The sequence below is a fragment of the Musca domestica genome, unplaced genomic scaffold (assembly GCF_030504385.1).
Source record: "Musca domestica strain aabys unplaced genomic scaffold, Musca_domestica.polishedcontigs.V.1.1 57, whole genome shotgun sequence".
In the NCBI taxonomy this organism is placed as follows: domain Eukaryota; kingdom Metazoa; phylum Arthropoda; class Insecta; order Diptera; family Muscidae; genus Musca; species Musca domestica.
In genome coordinates this window covers 224,545-239,024 of record NW_026712358.1, presented here as the reverse complement: position 1 = coordinate 239,024, position 14,480 = coordinate 224,545, and positions in this window count along the sequence as shown.

The following is a 14,480-nucleotide window of genomic DNA, read 5'->3' as shown; positions in this document are numbered from 1 at the left end:
CCCCCCTTTTGGATTTTTATTTACCAACCGAAAAATTTCTTAACCCCAAGAATGTCTGCGGCGCATTGTAATTACTGACGATAGCGCATAGTACCGCATAACGTTACCTATGATTTAAGATTACTTTTAAGGGTTCGGAAGAATTTTCCGAGTATATGAATTATTAGATTTTATATTATAATTCAGTTAAACTTCTGGAACAATTTGACAAATGAAAAACACACAAAATTGAAATGGATATCTTGTTTTTTATTTCTTTTCTTCTTGAACTTGTCACTTCAATGATTTGAAAAACGAACGGAAAATATAATTACAATCAGATCAATATTGTAATACAGAAAAACTAAATCTCAAAGCACATGTGATGAATCAAAATATTTAGATAAATTCAAATTAATTGAAACAAAGTAAATGCACTGGTCGACATATTATTGAATAGTAAATTCAAATTTACATGTTTTTCAACACACGCCGCCTCAAAAATATGTCGATCCTTTAAATAGTATTTAATAAAAAATTGACAATTGTTATATCTGGGTAAAAATATTTATGGCCCAACATTTGTTGCAAGGACTAGGGAAACCCAGAAAAACCTAATCAGACCAAAAAAAAAACTTATATTTAGTGTTCTAAATTCTTTAATCCAACTTGTGTTCGTAGTTCCATGAATCGTGGAGTTGACAAGGGTTTGGTCAACAAATCAGCCAGTTGCTTGCCTGTGGGAATATATTCAATTTTAATCAGATTATTTTCCACTTGCTCTCTTGAAAAATGATACTTGATGTCAATGTGCTTAGATCTCTTGTGACATGAGGGATTATTTGCAATACTTATGCAGCTCTGATTGTCCTCATAAATTAAGATTGGATTTTCGAATACAAAACCTAAACTTGTTAACAATGTCTTTAGCCACAACGCTTCTCTTACAGCCTCAAATAATGCCATATATTCAGCTTCGGTAGAGGATGCTGCAACAGAGTTTTGTTTTCTTGTATTCCAGCAAACTATATTTGATTCAAACATCATAAACAGAAAACCCAGTAGTACTCTTTCTATCATCTTCCTCCCCAATCAGCATCAGCATACCCCGAAAATATAGCTTCTCTACAGATGTTTTGTATAAAACTAATTTCAAATCAATAGTGCTTTTTAAATATTGAAGAACCCTCTTGAGGCATTGCCACAATTCTTTATTACTTTTACTACTGTATCTACTCAGGATATTTATCGATGTGCTTAGATCAGGTCGGTACAAAGCATTATGTACATTAACATCCAATTAAATTACGACACGGGGCGTATATTTTTCATCTGAATTTAGTGCAGTATAATCAACGTTTGTTGGAAGTGGATTCCCAATTGGCTTACAGTCATTCATTTCGAATTTTCTAAGTACTTTCTCAATGTAAGCAGATTGGCTTAGAGTAATTGTATCATTATGTCTTTCAACTCTCATTCCTATAAAAAACTTAATATCAGAAAGGTCCGTCATTTTAAATCTGCTCTTCAAGTACTCTTTGAAATTATCAATAGTTTTATTATTTGAACAAGCTATTACTAGGTCATCAATATAAAGCAATACATACAAATTTTTCAGTACATCACCCTTATCAATTAAATAAATACAACGGTCAACAGGTGAGCTAACAAATCCCATGTCCTTCAGGGCCTCCTCAAAAACTTCAAACCAACATCTTGCGGCTTGCTTGAGACCATAAATTGCCTTGTTCAACTTGCAAACTTTACCATCTTCACATGTCAAACCCTGGGGATTTCTCATATATATTTCCTCTTTTAGCACCACATTCAAAAAAGCTGTTTTTTACATCCATATGATGTACCAATAAACCAAACTGATTTGAAATAGATATTAAAATCCGAAAGCTAGAGACTCTGGCCACTGGTGCAAATGTCTCATTGTAATCAATCAAATATTCTTGTGTAAATCCCCTTGCTACATGTCTAGCTTTATATCTTACCGGATTACCGAACTCATCATGTTTCAAACTAAAAACCCACTTACAGTCTATAATATTTCTGTCTTCTGGCATTGGCACAATTGACCAGGTTTCATTTGAAAAATGAGAATCAAGTTCCTCCTCAATAGCTTTTTTCCAATATGTGCTGTCATCCCTATATAGAAGTTCTTCAAATGAGTTCGGTACATTATCAACAAATGCGTTTGCGATCATAATACAGTTATCTAAACACGTTTCATTCTCATTGTATGATACATGTGGCTTAGCTTTTAGCGATCACTCTTCCTTATCAAATTACCTTCATTTTGAATAAATTTGTCATTCTGCAATTGACTTTTACTTTGCTCAACATTTCTACATTTTACTGGCAATGCATGCTCTTGATAATGACTCTCCCTACTTTCATTCGGGACATTTGTTTTCGTGCTTTCATTCTGGAAAATTTTTACAGCACTAGAATAAAGTGATTCGTTATTTAACATTTTCCTACTTTCATTCGGAATAACAGTTTCCGTACTCTCTTTCCGGAAATTTCTTACATCACTCGAGTACAATGGTTTCTTCATTAAATAATCCTTACTGTCATTCAGGATTACATTTTCCGTACTCTTTTCCGGAATTCGTTAACATTATCAGGTTTACTACGGCCTGTGTCTTTTAGATCTCTAGAATACTGCATATTTCTCTCATCAACAATTACATCACGAGCCATTACAAACGTCCATTGTCCACATCCCACAGTTTATAGCCATTCGACTCATATCCAACAGTATAGCCTTCCATGATTTCTCATCGAATTTTCTTTTTCTCAATTTATCATGTACATATACCGTGGACCCAAAAACTCTCAAAAACTTTAAAATAGGCTTTTTCCCATGCCACATCTCAAACGGGTTTTCAAATTATCTTTTAACGCCTTACTAGGACTTCTATTTATTAAATATGTTGCTGTTAGAACAGCTTCACCCCAAAAAGTTTTGTCTAATTTTGCTCCACTTATCATGGCACGCGCTTTCTCTGTTATAACGAATGATAAGAAATTCGTTCAGAAACGCCATTCAATTGTGGGGTATATGGCACAGTCAAGTGATAACTTATGCTTTATTTATACAGTAATCCCTGATTTCATTTGATAAATACTCCCGTCCATTGTCAATATACAAGTTAACAACTTTCAAGTTAAATGGAGCCTCACTTTTAGCAACAAAATCCTTAAATACAGAAAAACTTCTGATTTAAAGGTAATTAAGTAGGTCACACAGTAGTGAGTGAATTCATCGACAAAGATCACGTAATAATTCTCATCAATTGTGGGCGGAGTTATCGGTCCACAGACATCGGAATGTATTACAAACAATGGCCTCCTTACGTGTTCCTTGTCTTTAAATTTACCAAAACTTAATCGGGATGTTTTCCATTTATGCAAGCTTCGCATAACTCTTCATTGGGACGCATATTGTCTAGAAGTTGACTATCACAAAACATTTCCTTACTCTTTATCTCCATAAATTTACTCTTACTAATGTGTCCTAATCTCTCATGCCACAATTGATAACTATTGCATTTCGCAGCACTTGCTGCATACAAGCTTTTATATGATTTAAAACAATTTATCGGAACATTATTTTTACATTTACCTTGAATGATTACATGGCTTTTGTTTCGTACAATGACACCTTCGGAGTTAAACTCAATAGAAAATCCAGCATCTTGCATCTTTCTTATTGAGAGCAAATTCTGTGGAACTTCTTGACAAAACAAACATTCTCAAGTGTAATCTGGTATTGGTTTCTACTCCATAGTTTAACTTTTCCTTGTTTTGTAGCATGAATATATTCACCACATTTTGCAACTGCTATTTTAATTGGCGATTCAAGGTTGACGTAATCAAAAAATAAGTTTTCATCATTAATATTGTGATCCGAAGCTCCAGAGTCTAACAAAAAGGAATTCCATCTTCTCTGCTTACAAAAGCTTCCCGACAAATCATGAAAGCAAATCCTTTCTCGGGTTGAACTGCTGCATGAACTGTTTTTACATCTCCATGGTTTTTCGTATCCAATGTTTTCTTGAACAGGAAACATTCTTCTTCACATGGCCATTTTTATGACAATAATGACACTTTATGGACGGGTCAAAATGTTTCGTGGTCTTCAACTTTTCTTATGCTTGAAGTCATGTGATATGGTTTATTAAATGGACGCCGACGGTATTTTATTGCTTGTAGTACTTTCATACTGGTGTCTTTTCCGTCATTCTTGATTTTTATTTCATGATCAAGTAAACGTGTCTTCACAAATGCCAACGTCAAATTGTCTTCAGATAGTGTTTCGATTGCCGTAATTACACCATCATAAGATGTTGGGAGTGTCAGCAATAAATGTGAGACTTTATCCATTCCTCCGATATTTGCTCCAGCCGCTACCAACTCAGATATTAAATCGTCATACACATGAAAATGATTTAATAATGATGTTTCTCCTTCAATTTTAATGATAGCAACCTCTTTCTTAAGGCCAGTTGTGATGCAATGCTCTTTCTTTCATAAATGGCATCAAAATTTGCGAAAATTTGTTTGGCACTGCAGTCATTATTTGCAAATCCTAAGAACGAATCGCTCAGATACTCGATTATAATACCCTTGGCATTCCTGTCGCTTTTTATCCAATTTTCAGTAATTTCCGTTGGCACTTCTTCATCAATAACTTTAAGCACATCATTTTCGGCAAGAATTGATCTAACACGGAATTCCAAATTGAATATTTGCACCGTTAAACGGTTCTATGTTTCTTTTCATCTTGTCCATATTCACAATTTTATTTATAGGGCGTTATCTGGGCCCATAACCTATTAGATTTATATTATAATTCAGTTAAACTTCTGGAACAATTTGACAAATGAAAACACACAAATTGAAATGGAATATCTTGTTTTTTATTTCTTTTCTTTCTTGAACTTGTCACTTCAATGATTTGAAAAACGAATGAAAAATATAATTACAATCAGCTCAATATTGTAATACAGAAAAACTAAATCTCAAAGCACATGTGATGAATCAAAAATATTTTGATAAATTCAAATTATAGTAAAATTCAAATTTACATGTTTTCAACATGAATCCTTTTCTTACTATATTTTCAATTCACTCCACTATTTTGTATGGTCCGTATATTACAGTGTCTCTTCATATTCGGCATTTCACTGATTGAAGTCCCAATGAATTTTGGATTTTCAGTTCTCATTGGATGAATTATTTCCATATCTAATCAAAATTGAAAATTTGGGTATGACAACCATATAACAGCATGTATAGAAAATATGCTAACTTTCTCGATGTTTTTTTCGGGTTTTTTCAATAAAAATTTTCAATTTCAAAAGGCATTCTGAAACAACTCTACACAAATTCCATATTATAATAGAACAGTCAATTTTTTCCGTTCCTCGAATCTGCTCAATTTTTTTTCATGACAGCGTTTCCACTGTAATTACAAATAACCAAAAGAAAATTTGAGTCAAATGGGCCCAGCCGTTCTCAACTGATATTTTAGTATACTTTTTCAAATTTTTTACATATAAATTTAAAGAAGTAGGTGTGGCCAGTTCCTCTGACCCCACCAGATACCTATGGTTGGAGGGGAGAGTCAAGATTACGTCGTATACTAACTGTGGAAAAGATATCTGCATGATTTTGGTAAATATTAGGATTTTAGATAAATCGAAAAAATGGGCGAAAAATTGAGGTCACTTTTTCTTTGCATAAAAACTTAATTCGGGATAGGACGAACATTAAAAAAAAAATATCCAAATAGTTCCAGCCGGTCTCAAATAATTCGATTACCAACGAACAACAACATATATAGATAAAAAAGTAGGCGTGGTCAGTTCCTCAGCCCCAAAATAAATACTTAGGATTGGGGGGAAAGTCAACAGTATGTCGTGTAATAATTTTAAAACCGATATCTTCATTATTTGGCAAATATAAGGATTTTAGATAAATCGAAATAGTGGGCGTAAAAGTAGGTGTGGTCAACTCGGGGTAGGACGAACGTTTGTACACACAATTATGCAAATCGGTTCAGCCGTTCTCAACTGATTCCATTACCAACGAACAACAATTGATTTTAATATATATAGATTTCAATATTTGTTGTGAATGCAATTTTTAGTTGTACGATAGGATTATGGTAAAATTAAGAAGGTAAATTCATTTCAAATAAGCATTCCCAACCCTGAATTTTCTATGATTTACCTTGTCAAATTACACGGCATAGAAAGCAGGGTCCCACTTCCGATTTGGGTGTAAACAACGGATTTATGAGTATACAGGGTGAGATAAAAAAAAAACTGCTACAAAGTCAAACGCCATAATTTTTCCTTTTTTTTTAGTTTTATTGAATGAAACAGCATCAAATATAAAAATAAGTTTAGATTTGTTCGAATCGGTCACCTTTGCAACGAACAATGGAACCGTCACACACGGCCCGAATGTTTCTCTGCGGTATTTTTGGCCCATTCTCGGCGAAGCGCTTGCTTGGTATCCGAAGATTTTGGTGGCCATTGTGCGCTGGAAATGAAGCAAGGAACCTCATTTGGTAACCATTCTTGGGCGGCGCGTGCTGAGTGCGATGGTGCTGAGTCCTGTTGGAATGTCCAAGTCTGCGCCCAAGGTATCCGAAGATTTTGGTGGCCATTGTGCGCTGGAAATGAAGCAAGGAACCCCATTTGGTAACCATTCTTGGGTGGCGCGTGCTGAGTGCGATGGTGCTGAGTCCTGTTGGAATGTCCAAGGTCTGCGCCCAAGGTCTACACCCTCCAGAATATTTTCGCTATACTATTCGGCATTTATTCTGATGCCACGGTCGATTAATAAGAGCGGAGAGCGACCATCGGCTGTTATGGCGGCCCACACCATCAGCATGCCCGCGCTTGAGTTCTGTGGCGAACCGAGGTGCACAGGTGACCTCTTTGGCAAGTAAACACGATCATTTTGTTGTTTACAAACTGCTGGACAACGAATGTTTTCTCATCGGAAAAAACCAAATTCGGCAGTTCACCACTTTCAGCCAAGCGAAGCAACTCTTTAGCTCTTTGAGTCTATTTTCTTTCTGTTGCGGTGTAGATCTTGCTCTTTTTGGAATATCATTACCCCTAGTTCATTTTTCAATATTTGCCGAATGGAATATTGCAAATACGTTGAGCTCAAGGACCAATTTTTCGGCCACTGCGACGCGATTTTGATCAAGTCTCTTCTTTCTTTTCGAACCATTTCTGCTGATTTTACTGTTTTTTTCCGTCCACTTCCTTGACGTCGGGCTACGCTACCAATATCACGGTAACGAGCGATGGTACGAGACACAAAAGATTTATTCACATTTAAATGCTGGAGTGCTCTAACGATAGCCACTTGTTAAAAAAAATCTGTAAAAATATAATTGCGTGACTACCTTCTTACCCTTACCTTAGGTATAATGGAAGCAAATAGGAAACACCAATCAATAAATAAACAAAACAACCAAACAACCTTCGTTTTTAATTACTTGATGTGTAAATTGTATAGGAATAAGTCATTCCTTTTTGTTTACCGAAATGCAGAAGCCACATATCTTCTGCATTATATTCATTTGTTTTGGACAGCTGGTAATGCAGCGGTACGTTATTGTCATGTCTAATTGTGCTGAAAGCGGCACACTTGGCTTACTGGGTAGTTGGTCAATTTTCGAATTTCGTTTTTTTTTTTGTCTTTTGACAGAACTCTTGTTGTTTTTTTTTTCAACAACCACAAATCGAAATCGGCTCAAATTGCCAAGGGTAGTTGTATATTTGCTCCTATTCAAGCTGCAGTCCAGTCTTTGACATATTGAATTTAATGAGCTCATTAACAGATACTCCCAGTTCTTAAATTTGCAATCTATTGCCGGAGGGCGAATTACCCTAAGCAAATTAGAAATGTGTTTTTTGCGAGCATCCCCCTTCACTTCGGCCGAATTTGCATATGCCGGGATGTCTAAGCAAAGAAATAGGGGTGTAGCCGTGCAAATATTTACGAGTTTTTCCTCATTTTCCATTGTTCTATCCATCAACGCAAAATGGGATGACATTTGCCAGTGCAGTGGAATACCCGGCCGACAAGTAGTATAGGCACTGAATACTCAACAGCCTCTGGGCCTTAAAGTGGGCATGGCAAATTTTGATTTTTACTGGTTTCAACAGCGCCGTATTTGCATATTTGATTATGCCAATGCTCAGCTGAAGGAGCATTGCGAATTGTAAAAAAGTACCTGGACGGGAAGTTAATAGGTCGACGATATAAACAAACAATAGGCATCCATCGCCATTTAGACTTGCCTTGCCTTGTGGAAGTGTCGATTTTTGGATTGGCTGATATAATTTATGGCTCCAGTGTCAAATCGAGGCAATGAGCATCAACGTTATTCCGCACACGATTTCGATGGCAAGAAGAGAAGGTCATTTAAAGGGAATGAACATCTGTCCTCCCAACAAGGTATTATGATTTAATTAAAGCAGACAGTGTCAGTCATTGGTTGCTAACAAACCGTCGCTTGGAGGGGTTATTGTTTTAACATTTTACTATGTGAGTCCTAAAGTAATAAACGATTCTCGAACGGGATGAAATTGAATATACCTTATCATAAAGTAATTTTGGGAAAAACTTAAAGTCCGTTCTAACAAAAAACCCTAATGTCCCATTCTAACTAAACTAAACTAAAATTTCGTTTCGACACAATATCATAGCAGCAAATTTATGATTTGACAATTTTATAAATAATTAATAAATATTGCATGTTAGAGTTAAGAAGTTAAAGTCATGCAAACATATCCTTACAATTTTTTTTTTCAAAATTGACCGTTGACAACTCGTTGTCAAAATGTATATTTCTAAATCCGTTGTACATACACAAGTCGGAGATGAGAACCTGCTTTATAGGCAGTGAAATTTGACAAGGTAAATTACAGAAAATGCAGAGATGCGAATATGTTTATTTGAAATGACTTTACCTTCTTCATTTTACCATGGTAGGAAGATTGGATTTAAAAAATGGGGTGCATTTTTGTGTTGTTGGTATATGCTATTTATAAAGGATATAATTTAATTACATACAGATAGAAATAACCATGGTACAATAATTACAAGGTTGGGCAGAATGTTTAAATTTGAAAAACACAACCCTGAAGCTAGAGTCTTGTAACTTCAAAATTATATTTAATGCCGGGAATTTTTCGCAACATCGATTTCCTAATATAATTCCAATTCTTTTTCATCCCAAAACGGGATGATCATACACATACAAAAACGATACACAGATCATGACAATACAAGACCAACAAAAAACTGTCAAATGATTACTATTCCCTACCTTGTCTTCATTCATTGTACCGTGGAAAAAACCTTCTATTAACAATACGAATACGTGGGCTTTATTTTGTGTTTGTTATGTTTTGGTTTTTTAGTTTTCAAAATTTAGCGAGATTTACACGTAGTACACGTGTAGTAGTGTGGCTCTAGCTTTCGTTTTCAATACAAATTTTCGATCACTGATCTTAGTTTAAGAATCTGCTACGACTTCGTCCCTCATCCAAACAAAAAAAAAAAAACTAAAACTAAACGTCCAATTTAAGCGAGCGCAAATGAAATAGGAATTTATTGCGAGAGTGGCAGCGTATTTGCCAACTTCTAATTAGTTGACGCGTGACTGGATATTAAATTCGCCTACTTCATGGGTAAATTATATAATACCCGTCGACTTTGAGCGTTCACTTTTCCTTGCGTGGAGAAAGTACTGCAATGGCATTTGGTAATTGGAAAGTTATTTTCAAAATCCATTTAATATTACTGGGAGAAGAAGGAAGCGATTTGAATTGGTTATAGTAGAGAGATTACGTCTGTAAATTCCAAGAGGGCGCCATTTTAACTACATCAGTTCTTGAAATATGCACGGATTTCCTCCAGCAACGCGCTCCATTCATTTATGATTTTTTTCGGATTAATTGTTGTTGGGATGCGGAAAATGATAAAGTCCGTGACGAAATTTTGAAAATACTACTGCACAAACTTTACACGAAGAGCATGACAAATTGCAAATGAATTTGAAATAAAAGGTTTGCATCAGGCTGCGTTGCAATGATGACTCGCCGCGGCTGGATGGTGAAATCAGAGGCGAGTTGCCAGAAGATTGATGAACTCGTGTCAGAAATGTCAGATATCCGTTATTTATTTTAATTTGCAGAGGCCGGCAACGGCTCGTCAAGAGGACAACACGAAAAGAACATGTGTATGAATATTAGACAAAAAGTGCTGCGCATGCGGACGACTGACGCACGTGTGTGCGAATGTGGTTAAGGGAACGAAGAAGGGGTGCCTTTCAAACGCTCGCGCTCCGCTTTTAATTGAACAACGTGCGTTTCACCCGATGCTATTTTCTGCCGAATGGGGTTGTTTATGAGGATACAACGGCGCGTGCGCTTCATCCCAACAAGAGCCTCTTGTAAACTGTCACAATGTTGATGTATTGCAACATGAAAAATGCTTTTGTTGTCCTGTCATTTTGGGTCGATGTTTTCGTTTAACGAAACAAAAACAATAAAAACAAGATAAATGAACTAGCGCTGTAAATCAAAATTTGTCGTGAAAAGCATTCAACCGGGTCAGATGAGTGCGTCAGAGTTGCGGCTCACTGATCACAGTGCCCATCACGAGGTTCGTAAAACTGGTATGGATACGAAAGGGTGAGCAAAACCTATGGTCTCCTGGGCAGACCTTGTGCTACTCCACATGACTACAACTTGAGAGCAAATGACTATTTTCATCTCACAAACCATCGACTCCACACTAAAATTAAGAATTAACCGGCTGAATGATATACGCTATGTTAGTACAAAAAGTTTTTCCGTTGTGAAGGGAAGTTTTTCAATTTTATTAATTTTACCACATTTTCGCACAGGTTTGTCTTATAAATGGTAGTTGTTGTTTGTAATGGGCTTCAGCTTCTGTGACAGAACATTGGTTATATAGGTCTCATTTTAGTATAGCCCCCATATAATGGTGATGGTTTTAATCACTTTTTCCCTCGCATTTGTCTTAAAATTGGTATTTGTAGTTTGTTATGGATTCTAGTTCCGGTGGCGGAACATTGTATATATAGGCCCACGTTTTCGTAATGCCCCTGTATAAGGGAACCTCCCGATATTCGGTATTTTGATGGTTTTATCCACATTGTCGACGGATTTCTAATACAACGGCTCGGTGTTTGATATGTAGACCAATATTCGGTATTTTTGAGTCCTAGTCACATTTACCCACGTAAATATGTCAAATTTGGTATTTGGCTTTTAGAAATGTTGACTATTTGTACTAAAGACTCGAGCTATTTCATTGGTGATGAGATATCGATTGAGACGTTACGATGTTATTAACAAAAGGTGAAGAAAAAAACACAAGTGATACATGAAATAGGAGAAAATAAGAAACTGCCGAACTAGATTGGTGGATTGGCAACAAAAACCAACGGCAACTGGACGACTGATTGAGTTCCATTGAAAACACCCTCGAAGCATAAAAATAAATACAGCTACGAACTTCAGCATTAAACGATCGGTGACTTAACTAAACAATCAAAAGCGATTCGGAGAATATGTAATAGCTTGGCATTATACTATTTGGAGTAGGTCTGAATGCCGGCTCTGTGCACTCAGCATCCTTGGAATTGAAATATGGATGAGACCGATGAATTATTGCAATCATTGGCATCTAACTTTTTTCTGGGATGGTTACCATGGAGCATGTATGATGCCGACAGTTTCCACGCAGGTTTCCGACATATATTTTAAAACTCTGACTGCCGCCAATTATTCATAGTTTTGGAATAGAATCAGAATTACACTCCATCATGATTGATGATGGATGAAACCGATGTTTTCGGGCTCAAGTTGAATTAAAAAAAAAAAATCTATTATCAATCATGTTCCTTTTGGCAGGCAACATCAACGCTTCCAGAGGCACTCTCAGCCCGTACAAAACGAAACAAACTATTTCACTTGAATGATATTTTATTTTCTAGATTGACCGGAATAATGTACAAACCAATGCAGACGAATTATCAACACTCTTTGTCAAACGAAGAAACATAAGGCCGATGCCATAAGTTTTATACTATCCAGTTTGCAGGCAAAGTGAGATGACGATATGTTGGTTATAATCGGGGACAAAATATTCCAACAGAATTTTGAATCTGAGTTCCCATTTGTTTTTGATGGTACAAAACATGTGACATATTCTGGACGGATATAGAAAATTTTCTACCCTGCATTTACCTTTTGAGCACACAATGAAGGCCTGGGCTGCACTGTTTACCCTACGGATTACGACTTGTCATTCTAGTTTGAAACACATGATTAATGAACTGCTATGTTCGGATGTTAGCCTCAATAGGCAAGGTTCATCAGTATTGTCACAAACTTTGATTGCAAGAACCACCCCCTTGATAGATCGGACATATTTAAGGCTTGTCAACGAATGGTTTCGAGAAACTGAATGACTGATTTACGACAGAGTTAGTCGGACTTTTATTCCCACACTCTCATATATGGAATAAAAGTCAAAGGTCCAAAACGTGTTTAGACCATAGCACCTAATGGAAATACCAGCTATTCTTCGGGCTGTAAAATGTGGGAAATATTTCGGCGCACTTTACATGATGCCCGTAAGTGGATTGGCTCTTCGATTATGGATTATGATTTTCAATATGACAAAACCTAATACTTAGGCCAAGGTCGATGTTGGGCATTATGGCTTCGATTCCATGTTGATATTCACATCAGTATTTTTTCGGCCTGGAGCTATCTGATTGCTGCCCCAACTTCTGTTATCGTTAATTCTGTCGCTAAAAATGACAAAAATGTTCTTACAAAATAACTTCTAAAAAATCTTATCATTAAAATCATAATTATTGACAAGTCCAAGTTTAACAATCGAACGGGAGAGCTTTTTCTCCTTTTGCCAACATTCATGATTTTTCCAAACAAGATATTCTTGTGGGGAAAATAGCAGAAGAAAGGAGTACACGTTTTGGATAAACACAGATATATACCTCCGATTATCGACGATACGATATGCTGACATGCTTGAGCACTCCATGCAGCATCATTTACCTCCTTTGGGAAAACGCGGTTTAAAGTTTCTACGTCGAATTTCTGGGAGCTGACTTGTATCGATTTATTCCATATTTGTATTCCATACAAAAACACTTTCGACAGTGAAGTACATGGAATAAACATGGTGGTCAATCATAAAAATTACTCTTCTCTAAGTCCAAAATTAATAACCCGATTTTCTTAATGTATTGTAAAATGTTTAAGTTATTAAGCTATTCCTTTAATCCCACAAGTTTCTCGTCTATAAGGAAACAAATTGAAATTGATCAGTTGTTGCAAAACTGACATGAACCTTTATCTCATACATGCTTCGCACAGCCTTAGACAAGGTACGTATATGTACAATATTATCCTTTATCTTTCGGAATCGCTCCCCCACTGAACCCAAGATATTCCCAACAAGAAGAGATTGATTTGGAAAATAAACATATTCAAGACCACACCAGCGATACTAAAACAACAGATTTAACCATGGTACAATAAGGAGGTAGAACAGCTTCGTAAAACTACAGAAATACGGCCCTGAGGCTATGCCCGCTTCCTGTCAGAATTTTTCAAAATTATAGGCAACAAGTTGTTTTCATTTATTTGGTATTTTTTGTTCATTTCAAAAATGAGTCAAATAGCGCAAAAGATGAATGAAATGTCTGGAGGTTCTGTCAAAAATATGATTCTAAGTGTTCAATCTTTCAATTCCATGGAAAATCTGGTTAATGTTATTATTACGCGCCCCGCAATTTTCAATCGTTGATTTTGAAAATGTTTTGTTTTTATTTTTCTTGATACAAACTTCCACTCTCCCGAAAATGACCATTAATACCGCCGGTGACTGAATGTAGATGTTCAAAAGCAACGCCGCGAAAATCGATCCGTTTGCATTGTCGATGAATGATCAGGGCGACACAAACGTATTTTGCTCGTTTCTAGCTGTGGATCAAGAAAGTCAGCACAACCGACATTCCGGTTGTTGAAATACTAGCACGACAAAGAGAGCAGGGTAAAGATCAATGTTTTGTTGGATCGGTTCACCCACCCGCTAGACATGAAAGCGAAACTATTCGAGAAACCAACTGAACCGTTGAGAGTTGTTATAGGAAGGTCGATACGAAGTTTCCATCAACGCAAGTATGTATATATTCTACACAATCAATATCCCACACCATGTTCCTACATAAACATTATGTATAATATATATTTGCAAAAATATTTCTAACAAGCATATCATTTAAATAACACGTCCCTCGTTATTGAAAACGATGAAAAGCTATTTACATCCTTCATTTGGCTTAGTGCCTCAGTTGCCGCACTCTTAGTCTGAGTCGGAGTTGACTT